Raw genomic sequence first — 19,413 nt, 5'->3', positions numbered from 1 at the left:
CCTGATAAGGCACCATTGCCCAGCCACCTGGTAGTCGGTTGATTACATTGGAATCCTTCCATTGTTGAGAGGGCAGAAAATCTTCCTCACTATAATAGACACATATTCCGGGTATAGATGTCTTCTCTATCCATAATTCTGTCAGGACCTCCATCAATAGACTCACAGAGTGTCTTATTCACCATTATGGTATTCTGCACAGCACTGCATCTGATCAAGAAACTCATTTCATACCAATAGAAATACAGCAGTGAACTTAAGCCTATAGAACTAAGTGGTCCCACCACATACTGCATCATCCGTAAGTGGCTACTTTAACTTAACAGTGGAATTGCTTACTGAAAACTCAGTTATAGTACCAGATGTGAGACAACGTCTTCAGAGACAGGATTCTGTCTTGAAAAATGCAGTGCATACTTTGAATCAGAGGTCATTACATAGTGCTGTCTCCTCCACAGCCAGAATACGTGGATTTGGGAATCAAGGGATGTAGGTGGGAGTGGCGCCTCTCGCTATTATATCACCTAATCTACTCACAAAATTTTTGCTTCCTATCCATGCAGCTCTGAGATTTGCCGTTTTTAAAGGTCTTCATTCCAGGGGCATGTGGTGGCTCAGTCAGTTAAGCAGTAGATTTCAGGTCATGATCTCACAGTTCGTGGGTTCGAGCCCTGCATCAGGCTCTGTGCTGACAGCTCAGAGCCTGGAGCCTACTTCAGAGTCTGTGTCTCCCTCTCTCTCTCTCTGCCCCTCCCCTGCTCACAGTCTCTCTTTGTCTCTCGTCTCTCAAAAAATGAATAAAAATGCTAAAAAAAAAAGAAAAAAAAAAAAAGGCCTTTGTTCCAAAGGGAGGAATGCTTCCATCAGGGGACACAACAATGCATGCTCTAAATTGGAAGGTAAGGCTGCCAGCTGGCTCTCTTGGGCTTCTTATGTCACAAAACCAAAAGGCAGTAAAAGGAATCTCTCTACTGCTGGACTGATCCCAGTTACCAAGAGGGAATTTAGGTTGCTGCTAACCCATGAGTACAAGTAGGACTATATCCAGAACCCAGTGCATTTCCTGGGGCATCTCTTAGTACTTCCATGCCCAATAATAAGTGTTAATAAAAAACCATATTCAAAAAGGGAAGCAGCAGGAATATTGAGGACTGAGATGCTTTAAGGAAGGTAGGTTTAGGTCACTCCACTAGGAAATTGACCAGCTGAGCTTCTGGCTGAGAGCAAAGGAAATACAGAATAAATAGTGAAAGAAGGGGATCGTAAATATCAACTATGGCCTTGTGACCAGTTACAAAAACAAGGACTGTAGCAGTTTTGCATATTTCCTCATTTGTTGTGTACGTGCGTTCATTTGTAAATATCAACCATTTTCTTTCTTCCATTATTTTTTTTAAAGTTCAAAGAACTTTACAACAAACATCCATATATCCACACTTTGATACTTTAACATTCAACTAAACCTTTTATTTATTTATTTATTTATTTATTTATTTATTTATTTATATTTTGAGAGAGAGACAGAGAGGAGCAGGGGAGGAGGGGCAGAGAGAGAGGGAGATGGAATCCCAAGCAAGCTCAAACTCACAGATCATGACTGAGCCAAAGTCAAGAGTCAGATGCTTAGCCAACTGAGCCAGCCAGGTGCCCCTCTTCTTCCATTATTATTTCATATATAAATTTTTGGAGGTTAACTTTGCAAGTTAGTCTTTAGGTAATAGAATAGTAAAATTGTGACTGAACTTGAAAAGCAATTAACATAGTGTTAAAGTATAATTTTTTTTAAAAGATTTTTCTATTTTTAAGTAATCTCTACATCCAACATGGGGCTTGAACTCACCACCGCAAAATCAAGAGTTTCATGCTCCACCAACTAAGCCAGGCAGGGCCCCTAAAGTATAATTTTAAATTTTTTTTATTTTTAAAATTGTGGTAAACTATGCATAACAAAATTTACCATTTTAACCATTTTTAAGTGTATGGTTCGGTGGTATTGACTACATACACATTGTTGTACAACCATCACCACTATCTTTCTCCAGAAGTTTTCATCTTCTCAAACTGACACTCTGTACCCATTAAATCATAACTCCCCATGTTCTCCCACCAGGCCTTGGCAACCACCCTTCTACATTCTAACTCTATGAGTTTGGCTACCCTAGGACTGACTTATCTAAGATACAATTTTTCTTGAAAGTTAATATAACCCTCATACAGATATAAAATGAAAAGGGATCAGAAGTTTTGTTTCCCTCATTAATTAATGAGGAAGCCAATAAGATGTTACAACTAGATCAAAGGAGAATTCAAATAACCACGCATATATAGGCAACAAGGAATGCTAGAATGAATTTACAAAAAGATACAAAATGGTCTAATCACCAGGAAATAATCAATTGCATCCCACTGACACAATTACTTTCCATTTCTATGGGCCAAGTCATTTTCATTATTGTTAGTTTTCTTCAACCCATAAAATAGTAAAAAACCAGAAAAAACAATGAAAGAAAAATATATTTAGGAAGGGTGCTCAAGGCAGTATATTCAATAACTATACACAATGAACATGGATGAATAATGACAACACTGAATAGGGGAAAAAACTGGGAGAGGCTTATTATCAATTTATTGCCTGTCAGCTCCAAAGTCACTTGGAGCTGTACCTTGTAAACAATTCGTTTGCTAGCAGGTGTAATGTTAGGCCTTACAGCAGAGGGCACTGGAGGGACACTGCAAGACATAGCAGAGAAGGTGGCTTCTCTTCTTAGATCTTCCTGTGATGTCTCTTGTGAAGACCCAGTGGCACAATTCACCACCACCCTAAATGAATGGCTTCCAGTTGACCACCCCTGGCATATAGGCTACCCCCCAGTTCTGGGCTGCAGCACTCCACTGAACTTTTCTTTAGACTATAGCCTTACCCTCTCCAAGGAGGTTTGAATCTCAGCCTCACCTGGGGGATAGAATCTGTTCCAAGTTTCTTTTTCTCTTGGATATTCTCCCTCAAGCTTAGAGGTAATAGTGTTGTTTACATTTGCTATTCCGTAGAGTTAACTTTTACCTCTGTTAATAGTTAACCACCTTTTATTAGTTCATGACTGTTACATTAAATATTCCCTGATAAATTATAGGTGTGGTTTCTGTATCCAGACTGATACAAACATAACCTTATTTATTTTCTTCCTATTCATTTCCTAAACTTGTCACATCTGTATTATTATCCTAATAAATATATATTAGCATGCTCTCCTTTCCCTTTCATATCCTCTCAAAGCATCTGTTATATTAATAATATCTAGGATTTTAGTTCTGCAATGTAATGGATATTTTTTGTCTTTTTTCTTTGGTTCCAGTTGCTTTTTCTTTTTTAAGGCTACAACAAACTTCTGATATCTCTTAGAGTACATCAGGATTTTCAATTTTTCTTCTCATTTTTGTATTTCCTCAAAAATGTTTTCAGTGTGAGTCTTCGTGTGGCAAGTTTTCTGAGAACTTGTATACTTGAGGCTGAATATCACTTTTCCTATGCCTTTATATTTGAAAGACAATTTGGTTGAATACAAGATTTTGGCTCAAGTTTTTTTCAGTACTTAACATATATTGCTCCTTTGCCTCCCTGCAGCCAGTATGCTGTTGAGAAGACTAATATTAGTATGATTCTTACTCCTTTGTAGATTGTATGTTCTTTCTAGAAAGTTTCAGATTTTTTCTTTATCTCTAGCACTCTTTCACTATAACCTGTCTAGGTCTGATTTTTCCTTATCTCCTCTCTTTGACATTTTATGATCTGAAATCATTCATTTTTCATTAGTTGTGAGAAATTTAACTATTATTTCTTCAAATATATCCTCCTCTTCTTTAAAATTTTGTCTTTTGAGACTCCTCTTACAAAGATGCTGACTCTACTATTTCTATTCTCCACATCTCTTTGCTATGTTTTATTCATTATCATTTCTTGCTAGCTTTTCCATTTGTTTGATGTGAGTTTCTATAGGAGAGATCAGCAAACTACAGCCCATGGGCTAAATCCAGCTTGTCATCTGTTTTTGTAAGTAAAGTTTCATTGGAATAGTTATATTCATTCATTTATGTATGATCTATGGTTGCTTTTGTGCTACCATGGAAGAGTTGAGTAGTTGCAACAGAGACGGTGTGATCCACAAAGTTTAAACATTTAAAATACTTGCCATCTGGCCCTCACAGAAAAACTTTGTCAATCCCTACTCTACAAGATAGTAACAATTTTCTTCTTCTTTCTATCCTGAAGGCCTAGAATATGCCTTGTCCAGGTTTGTTGAATCAATGAATAAATAAGCTTTGAAGGGCAAATATTATATCAATAGGTAGAACTGAGAGAGATATTATTTCAAAAGATGAAAAGATAGCATTCTAGCTAAAGAGAACAGAAATAGTATAAGCAAAGATATAGAAGTGAAAATCAAGGGTAGATTTCAGTAGAGCAAAATATTTAGCAAAAGTGAGGCCAGAAAGATTGCTTAAGAACTATTTTGGGAAGCTTGGGGTCTAGAAGGGGGAGTTGGTTCTTAGTTCTCTTTGCAACTGCCAGATATGTCACATGACCAGAGATAAGCTTAAGGAGGACTCATGTATCAGCCCTGTGAGAACAGACTAGAGATAGAAGACAGAGGAGGGATGGAGAACAGTTCAGAGCTACTGGAATAGTGAAATACAAAGGAGTGAGCTCCTTTGTATGGTGTTATGGTGATGTAAGTTCAGAGAGATGATGCAGCCCGATAGAGTCGCTATACTTGGTCTACATCTCAGCGCCACAGTATCCTAACTGTGGGATACTAAGCAAGTTGCACAGTCTTTTCTGAATTTCAGTCTATTTGTCTGTAAAACATGGTGATTCAGTGAGGATCCAATTAGAAAAATAACATGCATGCCAGGTAATTTAATAATTTAATAAGGGAACTAGTTACAGGTACAGACTGAAGAGCTGAAAGACCAAATGGGAAGGCAAGGTCATCCAGGGATTAAGCAATTGCAGAAAGCAATGACCACTTCCAAGGCTGGGACTAAGGGAAGAGAGTGTTACCAGAGCCCAGGGGGCAGAGCTGCTGATCAGGATGTGTGGGAACTAGAGCTAAAGAGGAGGTGCAGCCACTGGGTCACAGCTGTGCCCAAAGCAGAGAGAGAAGAGAAATGCTCTGGAGTCTCCTCTCTCCCTGTCCTGCAGTCTTCTCCCAGTGACATCTATTAGCCAAACCTAGACAGAATCAATTTCCCAGCAAAGAAACCTGGGAAAGGTGATTTGCAAGAAACAACCCCCTGTGATTCACAACAGAGTGGAGGAAGGGCAGGGGCTGGATTTGAGGTAAACAATCAATCAAGCAGCACACATGGATATATCACGGGATTACTGTGAACACCTCAGCTGAGATCACACCGCATAGTATGCAATCAGTAAATGATCAAGTGCTGTTTTTTTCTTACCCTTTCTTACATCTCTATCCTCATCTTTTACCATTTCCCTCCTAATTTTGGACATATTGAAGTATTTCTAGTTTCTAAAATTCACCAATTCACCATGAACTATCACTTTTTGGGACTTGCATTTAGCTCCCTCTACCCACACAGCATTGTGCCCTTTCCTGATGACTCACATTTCCCCCAACTCCCTCTTTCCCTTTGTTATCATCCTAGGTTCTGCGTCTAGCAGGATGTCTTCCCTGAGTCCATCAGCGTTTGTTAAATGCCCCATTGATGCTCTGAGAGCATCCTCTACACACCTCTCTCATAGCACCAGGCAGACTGTCTGACAATGAATCTCTCTCTTTGTTTTCTACTGCCTTTTCTACTGCTGCATAATGAATTACCACAAACTTCGCAGTCTAAAACAACACACATTTACTACCTCACAGTTTCAGTAAGTCGGAAGGCCAGCATCTTTACCTGGGCCCTCTGCACGGGATCTTACCAGACTGAAATCAAGGTGTTGGCCAGCTGTATCCTCATCTGCAGGCTTGGCCAAGAAAAGATCCATTTCCAAGTTCCCTTGGCAGAATTCATTTCCTTGCAGTTGTATGACCAGGCTTCCTATTTTATTGCCAGCTGGTGGCCAAAGACCACTCTCAGTTCCTGGAGACACTTTCAGGCCCTTGTTAGATGGCCTCTCTACAACATGGTAATTTGCTTCTTCAGAACCAACAGGAGAGCTTCTGCTGTAGCTTTAAATATCTCTGCTTTCCTCTTCTTTGGCCCCTAGATCCTCTTTTTCAAAAGAGCTCACCTGATTAGGTTGGGTTCACCTACACTCAAGGAGAGAAAAATTAAATAGCAAATACACACCGGGACTGGGAATCTTGGGGGCCATCATAGAATTCTGCCTTCCATACTGTCCTTCTGGATGTAAACTATCCCAAGACAAGGCTAGTCTCTTATTTGTCGTTATATCTCAGAATCAAACTGTTAGTACCTGACACTTAGTAGCTATTCAATGAAAGAATGAAGAAATACAAGAAAAAAAGGGGAAGGGAACTTGTAGGGGAGGGAGATCTTAAATGGAAAGTAAATATGACTTGGTAGGTAACGGACATTTGAACCTGAATCCTGGGTCTATAATGGCACCATTAACAAAAGTTGAAAACTTAGGAGGAATTGGGTTGGGTGGGTTGTGGAAGAATGGGTGGACAGAATGAAATACTATGTGTTTCATTCTTCATATTCTGAGTTGGTTTTGCCTGTGGCACAACCATGTGGAAATTTCCTGAGAACAAATGAGGATGATAGTGTGTAACTTAGAAGAGAGATATGGGTTGAGAATACTATGAATTACAGTATTTAGTACTGAGTGCTTGAAGTAGTACCATAGTTTGTAGGGTACTCTTACCGCCAATCCTGCTCCCATGGGGACACCATAATTTGGCTCTTGTATTCTGGCTCTGACTTTTTTCTTTTTTTTTTTTTTTTAATGTTTATTTATTTATCTTAAGAGAGAGTGCATGAGTGAGGGAGGGGTAGAGAGAGAAGGAGAGGGAGAGTCCCAAGCAGGCTCCAGGCTGTTACTGAGCAGCCCAGTGTGGGGCTCAATCTCATGAACTGTGAGATCATGACCTGAGCCAAAATCAAGAGTTGGACACTTCAAGGACTGAGTCACCCAGGCACCCCTGGCTTCTGACTCTTATTTCTTTCCCTTTTCTACTTCCCAACTATTTGATTTTCCCATAATTACTCAGATTTTCTTATCCTCTTCCTATACCCTCCAGATATAACCCTCCAGATATAACTGTCAGAATAAAAATCCATTGCCAACTCTCTTGGTCCTGCTGATGTGAATCTAACTGTAATAGACATTAGTTGAGATATTTATACTGATCTAATTCTGTGTATAGTGGTAAGAACATGACCTCGAGCCACAGAACAGCTGAGTTCAAGTACCGCTTCTGTTTATTTGCTGTATAATCATGATCCCGATGAATGATCTCTCTTAAGTTTATTCCTTCTTTATACATAAACTAGATACACACACATGTTTTCAAGAGAATTAAGTAAAATTTTGTGTGTGAAATGTCTGATAAATTGTAGAAGTTCAGTTAAATCCCTGCATTAATTTTTTTTAGAGAAAAATGTGGATGTTGTGCTCATATTCTTTTGCTCCAGATTCATTGGGATTTTTCAAATTACTGTTGTAAATATGAAATCAGTTTAACAATATTATCACATGACTAAAACATATTCCTAATCCCCACTGGGATTGGGAAGTAGTGTGTAGTAGCAATGAGTAAAAAAAGCACAATATGAAACTCATATTGTACTTGCTAGAAAAAGTGATGTCAGGTCATTTAGAACCGTATTTTCTGCTAAATATTTATGATGAAACAAAGACAGTTATTTTGATTATAATAATATTGCACCTAATTCTTTTTATAGCAAAAGATAGCAGGCTTGTATTTGCATATCTGCCTCCCAGGTTGAGATGGAAAGCTAGGAATTTCTGAATCTGCCTGCAATCTATGTTGAGCTCTCAGCACACTTTCTTACGTGGCCTTGCGGATTATGACTGCGGCCTTACCTTCTCCTACTCATTTTCATAAGGCAGCTACAGTAGTCTTTCTAAAATGCAGCCTGATCAAATCTCCTACCCACTGCATTTCGCATGAAAGGAAATCTCTCTAGGTTGGCATGTAGGGTACTTCACCAGCAGTTTCCTATTGACCTTTCCTGTCTTACATCTTATCGCTGCCCCTTGTAATCTTTGTCCCAAGCTCCTACTACCCCTCTTTGTGTTCTTTTTGGGAACTGGCTCTTCCTCCACTTCCTTTTACCTGGTTTTAGGCTAATCCTTCCACCTCTCTCCTCACGGTCACCTTCTCCTCATCTACGTACCTCCCAATTCTGGGTTGTTTGTTTCCTTTTACAAGTGTTTGGTTAGGATTTATTTACACTTTGAAGAAATTATCCCTTTGAAATAGACACGCAGTGATTTTGGAGTAACTTAACTTAAACTGCTCTTCTTGCTGACTGCAGAGTTCAGGAGTACTTCAGGTTGGCCAAGCAAATAGCTGTCTGTGTTGTGATGCCGGCACATTTCCTAACATTATGTTCCTGCCCCTTCGTTCCATTCAGGCCCTCTGAGAATACAGCCTATGAGTTTCTGTGAGTCCCAGGGGGTTCACTTGTCTTTAAATTTTAAGAAAAATCATGGCTGACAATTGTCAACTAGCATCCCAGGAGTCCTCACATAAGGAGGCAGTTTTAAAAGTGCCCTTTAAAAAGGGAAAAATATTTCTTTTAGTTCTTTTGAAAAAAAAAAATCACTGATGTCAGAGACCTGTTTTACCTTAGCAGAAACAATTAGAAAAATATGTGACTAGGTTGTCAAGATTAAAAAAGTGCTAGAATTTCATCAAGTGAACTAAAAATGTAATTTAAAAATTCCTGGGGTACCTGGGTGGCTCAGTCGGTTGAGCATCCAATTCTTGGTTTCACCTCAGGTCATGATCTCACAGTTCGTGAGTTTGAGCCCCAACTCAGGCTCAGTGTTGACAGTGCAGAGTCTACTTGGGATTCTCTGTCTCCCTCTCTCTCTTTTCCCCCCATCTCAAAAATAAATAAACTTACAAATCCCTATAAAGAAGTAGAAGAAAGCATAGCTAATAAAGCTCAACGTCTGCATCTCTATTACATAATTTTCTTTTGTTTATGTCCTAATTTTAAAAAATTTAAATGTAGTATAGTCACTATTTAAAATAGCCTGTTTACTGCGGTGCCTGGGTGGTGCAGTCGGTTAAGCGTCCGACTTCAGCCAGGTCACGATCTCTCGGTCCGTGAGTTCGAGCCCCGTGTCGGGCTCTGGGCTGATGGCTCGGAGCCAGGAGCCTGTTTCCGATTCTGTGTCTCCCTCTCTCTCTGTCCGTCCCCCTTTCATGCTCTGTCTCTCTCTGTCCCAAAATAAATAAAAAACGTTGAAAAAAAAATTAAAAAAAAATAGCCTGTTTACTAACCATTTATATAATGTGACCTATAGAAAAGGAGGAAAGGCAATTTTTTTTTTAAGTTGATGTAGTTTTAGTAATCTCTATACCCAACATAGGGCTCGAACTCACCACCCTGAGATTAAGAGTCGCAAACTCTTGGGGCACCTGGGTGGCTTAGTTGGTTAAGCTTCTGACTCTTTTTTTTTTTTTTTTTTTTTTTTTTTTAATTTTTAACGTTTATTTATTTTTGAGACAGAGAGAGACAGAGCATGAACAGGGGAAGGTCAGAGAGAGAGACACACAGAATCTAAAACAGGCTCCAGGCTCCGAGCTGTCAGCACAGAGCCCGATGCGGGGCTTGAACTCAAGGACCTCGAAATCATGACCCGAGCCAAAGTCGGCCGCTCAACCGACTGAGCCACCCAGGCGCCCCCTGACTCTTGATTTAGGCTTGGGTCTTGATCTCACAGTTCATGAATTTGAGCCCGGCATTCTGCTCTGCGCTGATACTGTGAATCATGCTTGGGATCCTCTCTCTCCCTTTTTCTCTGCCCCTCCCCAGTGCATTCCTGCACTCTTTCTCTCTCACTCTCTCTCTCAAAATAAATAAATAAACTTTAAAAAAAAAAAAAGAGTCCCATGCTCATCTGATTGAACCAGCCCGGCACCCCAGAAAGGCAACTTTTTGAAAATAAAACAAAATAAAAAATCCAAACAACTCAGTGGAATAACTCTACCGCTTTTTATTTATTATGAAAAAGTTAATTTTGACTTAAGTGTTTTTAAATAACCTACCATCTTTCTAGAAAGTAACCAATAGAAGTATATATTGGAATTGTTTACATACATGTTTGTTTCTGCTAGGCACTGAACCTTTGTTATTGATACGGCCTAGCACCTAGCACATTACCTTAAGAATATTCATATAAATGGAATGAACTACTCTCTGACAAAACTATATCATCTTCAACCAAAAAATTTTGCAAAATTACATCCTTCAGTTCCAAAAGCAGGAAAATAAAATTATCAAACCTTCAGTCAACATTACTTACTAAGTTGACCACAGTTTGAACATATTAGGAAGTAGCATAGGATGATAAAAAGCAATATGACAAAGGAAAAAGTTTTAGATAGGAATGGTAAAGACCTTTACGTTATAAAATATTATGCGTATATGTATTACAATGAAGTATATTAGTTCTGTAACAAAAAGGTTAAAATATTTATGATTAGAAGAGATACCGATCTCTATTAGAAGTTTTAAGAAGTACACAAACATCCTCTGTCAGAGGTGACTCCTGTCCCACTCTGCTCAGAGATGACTTCCAAAGCTTTCATCTAGAGGCACACCAAATTTCATCAGGGACCACTTAATTATTTTAGCTGTTAAGGTAACCCAAATCAATATCATCATGGGAGCATAGGGAGTAGGAAGAAGAGTTACATTTTGGAAAACAATCCATGGGAAAATGTTTAATTTGGAAATGCAAATATCTATTGATTGGGTTTTCAATCAACACTATTCATGTGCACAATAAAGGAATAATGAGGGGCAAAGCAATAGTGACAAAAAAAGAAACAGAAAGAAAGAAAAGAAAGAAAGAAAGAAAGTGACAAAAAAGAAACAGAAAGAAAGAAGGAAAGAAAGAAAGAAAGAAAGAAAAAAGTAGAAGGAAGAGCAGAAGAAAGAATACAGAGGGCACTGAGGGGGTTATTTTCATACATTATATTAATTCACATTATATTACATTTGAATAAGGTAATTTTCTTCATCCAAATAATTTCACCACTTTAAACTGTTAAGATATTGGAAAAACCCATCTGGGCCATTCGATATAACCTTTCTTTAAAAATGCCTTTTTTCAGGGGCGCCTGGGTGGCTCAGACGGTTGGGCGTCCGTCTTAGGCTCGGTTTGTGAGTTCGAGCCCCGAGTGGGGCTCTATGATGACAGCTCAGAACCTGGAGCCTGTTTCGGATTCTGTGTCTCCCTCTGTCTCTGCCCCTCCCCCACTTGTGCTCTGTCTCTCTCTGCCACTCAAAAATGAAATAAATGTAAAAAAAAAACTTTTTAAAAATGCCTTTTTTCTAATGCTTGTTTATTTTTGAGAGACAGAGACAGAACATGAGCAGGGGAGGGGCAGACAGAGGGGGAGACACAGAATCCCAAGCAGGCTCCAGGCTCTGAGCTGCCAGCACAGAGCCAGACGTGGGGCTCGAACGCACAAGCCAGGAGGTCATGACCTGAGCTGAAGTCGGGGGCTTAACCGACGGAACCACTCAGGGGCCTCTCAATGTAATCTTTCTGCATCTCTTTTGCTGGGGAGATGGGACGGCGCAAGGAAGACAATGCTTTCTTGGTATGCTCATAAAAGGAATCAGGTAGCATCTTAATTAGACATTAGCTTTGGTTCTGTTTGCCAAAGTCCTTCCCCTCCTAGGATTTTCTGGGGTTGGACTGGTGAAATGTAGATACCCAGAGGTTGGATTCAGGAAATTTGTTTCCCATGCCACTGTGTAGCTTGTGACATTGGCACAACACTTAATTTTCAGCTCTTCCATTTTATTGTTTGGGAAATGACAATAATGATGTACCTGTTTTATAAGGTTGTTGTGAAAATGAGTCGGGCCTGTGAATGAAAAGCCCTTTATAAAGTGTAAAATACTCCCGAGATGTGAGTTATCTCCTTTAAAGGACACAGAATCTGTTTCAATTGTATAGGAGATTGCAGAAAGACTCCTTGACACTTTTAGTCAGAACTTGACCCTGCCGAAGCTCTTTGCAAAACGAAAGGGTTCTTGTGCCCCACGTCAGTTTGGGGCAGGGTCACCCACGCTGCCGGTGCGGTCACTGCAGTACTCCATCCTCAGCGGCTGCTTCCCCCCCATCCTCCCACTGGTTTCTCGGGGAGGGCGGCGATGTTCCTAGCCATCTGGGTGGCGCCAGCTAGAGGGCGTGGGCCGGGTGGATCCGCTTAGCGCGGCTGCAGGGAGAGGGCGGGGCGGGGCCTTCCGAGGAGGGCGTGGCCTTGCCTCCCTGGCGTCCTGGCGCTGCTGGCGCGCGGAGCTGGTGAGCCAGCGAGCGGACTGGCGCGCGGCCCCTGTGCACTGGGCTGCCGCCTGCGCGCGTCGCGGGCGCAGCTGCATTTTCGCCTCCGCGGCTCGAGAGCCCAGTCCCGTACGAACCACCTCTGAATCCCGGGAGGACGCGTTCCCCTACGCCCTCCGCACCCGCGCCCCTTCCCCACCGCAACAGGTCAGGGGAGGGCGGAGGCGGAGAGGGCGTACGACTTGCGACTGGAGGAGCAAGGGTCCGGAAGGTAAGCGGAGCCTTTTGCGCCCCCGAGCTGGGGGTCAGCCTGGCCCGGAACGCCGCAGCCGCTGACTTCTGGGAAGCCCAGGCTCTCCCCGCCTCGCTGCCTGCTTCCCAGCACGCTGACTCAAGTAGCTGGCGTTCCCACTTTTCCGGTGGGAACCTTGGCGGGGAACGCGCAACGGAGACGCGGGGCTCGCACCACCCTTATTTGCAAATCCAGGGCAGGTAGCGTCTAGAAAAACGGTGTGGAGCGGTGGGAAACACTGGAAGAGACCCATTCTCCTTCCCCACTCCCCCAGATCTGACATCTGCTGGTGCGCCCCGTGTCTTGCGGAAAGATGTTTGGTTTTGGAACCTGCTCTCAGGGTTGCGTAATAAAGTGTCCCAGAAGTTTCTCGGGCGGTAAAAGCGGGATTTTTCTCCCTTCCACCCGGAGTCTTGGAGTCTCCCTCCCCTCATAATTGTCACCCCTCCCCCTTGCGTCTAGTTGAGAGAATTTAGTGGTTCCAGTCCGATCTAATTGTGCTTGAGAGGGAGGCATGTGCCGGTGGTCCGCAGCCTCCAGGGAGGGAGGGGAAAGTTGGAGGCACCTTCTGAGACTTGCCCCTGGGGCGGAGGCAGGCTCCGTTTGCCGAACGTGGGACTGCTTAATTTCTCTTGTTAATTTTTTACGCCAGTGTCAGATCCTCTTTGACTTCTGCTAGCGAGCCCTCAGGCGTCGCGTGCGCCAGAGTCGTCGAATTAAAAGGGAGAGAAATTGGGAGAGTTGTGTGAATCGTACTTCACCTTGGTGTAATAGTAGTTACGTTAATGAATCTGCGAGGGACCTTCGAGCGCTTTGATACTTTCTTACTAGGTTAGTTTTCCAGGAGTTTCTATACACACTTACACCCCATTGTTGTTATGCAAATTGTCTCAGGAAGACCTTTGGATTTGGAGGTGGAGATGTCCGTATCTTCCGGGAGCCAGTCTCTTTTGGGGGGAGCGCTCGCAGTTTTTTTTGTTTTTGTTTTTTTTTTTAACAGTGTGTTTTTTTTTTTTTTTCAGTGTTAGATGGGGGTAATTTTAACCCTGTTGGAGTACGTTGAGGGCGGGGCCGGGGAGATGATACACCGTCGAGGAACCCGACAGATTTAAACCTTCAAGGAGAAACCGTAATTAAGACCCACGAAGACCCAGTGTTCCCTGAGACAGTTGCAAAGTGAAAAAAGCTCAGAAATTGAGGCACAGAAAAACATCAGGCGACCGAACGGCCTGAGAGGTGTGGGAATTTTGCTCGTGCAAGATTATTTCAGAGCAAGGTCATGCAGAGTTCGTAGAAGGTAGGCAGAGGTGGGATACTTCTGGAGCTACCTATGTCAGGCTCCGGGTGGAGATAGAAAAAGAAAAGACCTTTGGACTGGGAGTCTAGTTCTGCTCGGAGGCTTGAGCATACCTAGGCATGGCCCTGTTTCAATGTTTACTTCCTCTGTCTAATGTATTTCCTTAGCTTGCCTTTCATCTTTAGTGGAAAGGATTCCTTGAGTGGATATTCTGGAAATAAATTTACAGGAGAGTTGAAAATTCTGGATGGTTCTCCTGCTTTAATTTAAAGACAAATTTAATTTGTCTCTTGCCAGTGTCAGAAAATATTGTATTGGTGATAAATATGCAGAAAAGTAATGGAAAGTACTAAACAATAATAACCCAAGAAAAGGAAGGGAGAGTAGGAGAGAAAGCAAGAGAGTAACTCCTGGTACTTGTGTAAAACTAGAAAAATGAATTTGAATTTAGCTAATTTAGGAGAGGGGGAACCACAGAAAGGACTTGGGATGATTTGGTCACTTTAAGACAAAGAAGTATGGAAGAGGAGGACACAAGGCTTTGAAAAAAATGAGTTTAGATATTGAGAGCTTACTTCCATCCCCCGCACCCTCCCCTTCTTTTCTTTTTCTAAATATAACTTGCAGGGATGGTGAGGCTGGAGGTATGGGACTTGCAGACATGGTGTGAACTCTTAGCTTTCCACCTGCAGAAAGAAAATGAACTGTTACATATCAAAGTTAACAGGTTTTATTCATTCACTATAGCAATTGAATTTCTGTAGTGGCTTTGGCATTTGTGATTTGCTTAACTCTTCAACTTTGTAAAAATACAATTTTGAAGAATCACAGCGTGTTAAATTAGAATACAAAAATCATCCAGAGATAGAATTTATGGTCAGAAAATTTCAGTGATTTTAAACATTGCTTTCTCCTGCAAAATGTGGAGTATGCATGCATTTTTTTTTTGCCACCAGAAGTCACTGTTTCACTGTAGGGTTATAAGACCTAGTACTTTGAAGCAGTAGTAGTTAGAGACTACATCAAAACTGGCTGTCTCTCCTATTTCCTATCTGGTTTGACTGAATTTTTGCAAGCAGTGGGTTGAGCTAAAAGTTAACTGTTTTATTAACCAAGAATCTCAATTGGATTTTGGATTAAATTTGGAAGAGTGCCGTTCAATTAAGATACACAGATGAATTGCATGTTTGTTAGCAACTTCTACACATCACTGTAGCTATGTGAGGGTTTAGTTGAAGTTATATTGCCTTGAGTTGAAAAGTAAAAAAAATAGGTTTAGAAAAGGTAACCTTGTTTTCCATATATTTTTTCCTTTTTTTCAAGAAGCATTTGGAAGGAATTTCATGCTGCATGGTAATTTGTGTTTTCATCAAACAAATTTGTGTCATTTATGAAGTTGATTGGTTGTTAAAAGTACAAATCTTGAGATGGACTTACACTTTCACTTTTTAAAAGGCAGAGCTAATTTATGTATAAATATTTGGATCGTTATAAGACACACACAGGGAACAATATACCCTGCAGGTGTTTATGAAGGTATGGCAGCATAATTAGGATAGTGTCCTTACTATTAAAGCCCTATACTGAAAGCTGACCTTCAACTTGAATTTATTAGCTAACTTAGATATGTCTGTGGAAGATAAGTGCTTGAAGTTCCCCTATTTTAAGACTCCAGATAATTAACTAATTTTTCAGGAGATTGAGAAAGTATGTTGGAGAGAGTACAAATTAAGGAGGTGCCGGAACATAAATGTACAGAGTTTTGTACATAAGTTATATTTTCCTTATTAAGTTACAAATTCTGTTTCCAAATGATATTTAATTGGCAGTAGTTTTCTAGCTGTCTTTTTTATACACAGTTTTTTTTTAAATATATGCTGAATTGATTCTCAGATTTTATTAAAATAGATTTCATAAACCCTATAATCCATTTATTAAAATTCTACCACGGTGCAGAAGTAAATGTGAATATGTAGTTCTTTGTAGGTACATATCCTTTATTCCTGACTGTTTACATAGGTACAACAGATTATTGTACACTTGAAACTGAGAGGTTCTAAGGCCATCAGGGTTGCTAATAGGAGTTTCTATTACTTCTGCTTTAGTACAGAACTCCTTCAGTAGTGTTCTCCAGGGGAAGAAAATCAGCTGATTTTCTTAAATTAGCTGGCCCATTTTAAACATGACTAAGGATTTCTTGTTAGAGTGACTTTTTCCTATTAAAAGGCTGAAATTATTGTGACAAGTGGAGCCCAGAGGAGTCAGTTACATCATTCATATAATACCTCATATTCATTCCTAATACCTCATAAGTATCGAACATCTTCTGTATGCCTCTCAGTACGCTAAGCTTTGGAGAAAATGTGATAACACCATGATCAAGAAAGAGAAAGTGCTCTTGCAGGTGGATTTTATGTTCATGTAGCATAAAACCTATTTACCAACAGCTTTCATTTCAGCCTAATTACAACTCTAAAGTTGGAGTTCATTTTCCATTTTAAAATCAGGAAATTGAGTTGAAGAAGTTAAGTGACTTGACTCTGACTCAAAGCCTGGTGCCCTTTCCACTATGGTACACTGAGTTGGCTTTGTTGATGTGTGGTTTCCTGTTTTTCAAGAATTACAGCTTGACTCTAAAGTATAAATAGTGTTTCTCCTTGGCTAAGTAATTCTTTCTGATCATTATGGGAATAAAAAAGCAGGTATTTTCATTTAGCATTCTGGACATGTATTTGTGACTCCAAGGGAAAATATTGTGCAGGCCTATTAAAAAGACATGTGATGTTTATTTGCACCATATAAAGATCCTTACCTTCCTAAGAATTATATGCAAGGGCTTATAAACCATCTCCCTTAGTGCTTCAAATCTATTAGAGTTATGAAAGGTCAGTCACATCAGTATGTAAATCAGGATATAGCCATACCATTTCCTTCAATCTTATAGATTCAGTGAATTTATGCAGTGTAGCAGTGGTTTGCAAACTTCTAATGTCAGAATCTTCTGGAAGTCTTGTTACAACACATCTTCCACCCCACCCCCCCATCCCCCTCCCAAGTTTTTGATTCAGTGGGTCTGGGGTAATACCCAAGAATTTGCATTGTAACATGTTCACAGGTGATACTGATGATGCTAGTTCTGGAACTACAGTTTGAGAAGTGCCATACGGCAGAGCATTTAAAAGCACGGTTACTAAGCCACACAGCTTGGGCTTGAATCTTGCACATGCCACCTACGAGCTGTCAGACCTTAGGCACATTAACTTTTTGTCAAAAATTGTGAAGGCTTTGAGATTCTACCCTACTTTCAAGCTAACAAGTTAACCTGCTACAGTTTCACGGGCTCTTGGGAATGACTTTATTACTCACAGTAATAGCTGTAGAGAGAGTATCAACATTTCCTTATACTGGTTCCCTAAGCCCCAGTTTCCAAAGAGAGATGTGGAGAGAGTCAGATGACACTTGGAAACAAAATGGGTTGCATTACAGGTGAGGAATCCTGAGCTTAGGGAATTCTAATCTTTTATAATGGGCAGTAAGCATGTCTGCCCTTTGCTCCAGAGGGGGAGATATCTTGTTTATACTGCACAGTAAACATGCTGCCTTGTACTATAGGAGACACTATCTCTATTTTCCAAGGCCGTTCTCTATACAAACATCCTTAAAGATCGGAACAAAGACAGCTGGTGCCTCTGCTTGTATAATGTGCAGAAATGCCATAGACCTGTGGAGAATTGGCTTCTAACACTTTTCCATTTCCTTATAAGAAGGGGTTAATAAGACTGTTACTCCTAATAAGATCTCCCTTATTAGATAGTTGAGTAGATTAAAGGTACTAAAATTTGGCAAGTACTTGGAGCAGAGCATAATCTGTGCTACATAAATATTTCCTATTATTTCTCCTGAGGGAAAAAGTGTGTGTGTGTGTGTGTGTGTGTGTTTAATGGTAAGGATTGCCTTATAAGATGAAATAATTGTTTCAATGAGTATCCCTAACTTTGAGTTTGTTCCAAGACACTTCTTTAATGGGTCTAAATTCTAAAATGGAATAATACATTGTTTTACCAGCCTGTGGAGAATGAGGCAGAAACATTTATACCAATATTCATGTGTTCTCTCATGTTTCACTGCCTCATTATGATTATGTAGACTCCTGTGACTAATTCTGGGGGTGCCTGGTTGGTTCAGTCTAAGGAGCATGTGACTCTTAAAGAGCATGCAATGCTTGATTTTGCAGATGTGAGTTCGAGCCCTGGGTTGGGTGTAGAGATTACTAAATAAATAAATAAGCTTAAGTAAAAAAAAAAAAGAATCATATGACTAATTCTGTCCAGTGGACTGTCTATGGGAGTAACGTGTTTCTGGGCTCAAGCATTTATAAGTGGCTCTTTTGAGACCCTCCAACTCTCTTATTATGGCAAACCCTGAAGCCACATTTTGAAATAATGGAGATTACAACAGCTTGGGTTTCTCAATGTGGAGAAAAGCTCCCTGCCCTCTTTCCTACCCCAACACACCAATATGCAATGGACATAAAGAGTGAGTATGAACAAAACCTTTGTTCTGTCAAGCCACTGGGATTTTGATGTTAATTTGCCACTACAGGATAACCTGGACTATTCTATCCCAGTGCCTATATATATATAATACCTGTCTACTTTATTTTAAAATATAGGCTCTAGACTTGGAGCTTGCATTCTTCTGAGAGGATATGAGCAATTCACATTTATTGTCATTATTATTTTGCATAAATTAATTTCAGATGATAAGCACTATGAAAAATATGAACAGTACTATTATTTTCCTACCCAAAGCCCTTCCCTTTGTTGTTGTTGTTGTTGTTACTAAAAGAACCTTAATTGTGTGTGGGGCTACACTGTGCCTAGCCTTAGGTGATAGATCATGCTTCTTCTCAGTGCTAACAACTTGTATCCCAATGTACCTCCCTCCCCATGCACCTTTAGGAGGCCGTGTGACCTAGCTCTGGTTTTTTGATAGGCAAGGTCTTGGGGAAAGATTTTCCTTTCTTGAAAAAAGGAGGAAGATATGGCTGGCATTAACCACATCCTTCTCTTCTCATCTTCCTGCCTTAAATGCAGGTAAGATGTCTGGTTATGGCAGCAACCTTTTCATACCATGAGGTGACAGGCATAAAGACAACATGCTAAATATGGCCGAGCAGAAAGAGCCAGAATTCTTGATGGCCTCATTGAATAGCTAAAACGGTATCAGTAGCCACCTACTTCTGGACTTGCTCTGGAAGTATAAACTTCCGTTAACCAAGTAGTTGCTCCTTGCAGCTAGGCACGTTCCTAGAGTATAATGGAATTGAGAGTGGGT

At 40.6% G+C, this 19,413-nt stretch overlaps 1 protein-coding gene across 5 annotated transcripts in view; it reads left to right on the top strand.

The window, feature by feature from the left end:
- Nucleotides 1–19,413, top strand: part of AFF1 (ALF transcription elongation factor 1) — a 247,651-nt gene that overhangs the window by 19,988 nt on the left and 208,250 nt on the right. For 4 of the 5 annotated variants that reach the window (XR_008296249.1, XM_053217153.1, XM_053217151.1 and 1 more), the window contains exon 1: nucleotides 12,485–12,758. The exons of the other annotated variant lie outside the window; for it this stretch is intronic. The gene's annotated coding sequence lies outside the window, so the exon portion shown is untranslated. Of the gene's footprint in view, nucleotides 1–12,484; nucleotides 12,759–19,413 lie in introns of those variants that run through there. 5 annotated transcript variants of the gene reach the window in all.

This window comes from Acinonyx jubatus, chromosome B1 (assembly GCF_027475565.1).
Source record: "Acinonyx jubatus isolate Ajub_Pintada_27869175 chromosome B1, VMU_Ajub_asm_v1.0, whole genome shotgun sequence".
Classification (NCBI taxonomy): domain Eukaryota; kingdom Metazoa; phylum Chordata; class Mammalia; order Carnivora; family Felidae; genus Acinonyx; species Acinonyx jubatus.
This window is presented reverse-complemented; position numbering and strand designations above follow the sequence as displayed.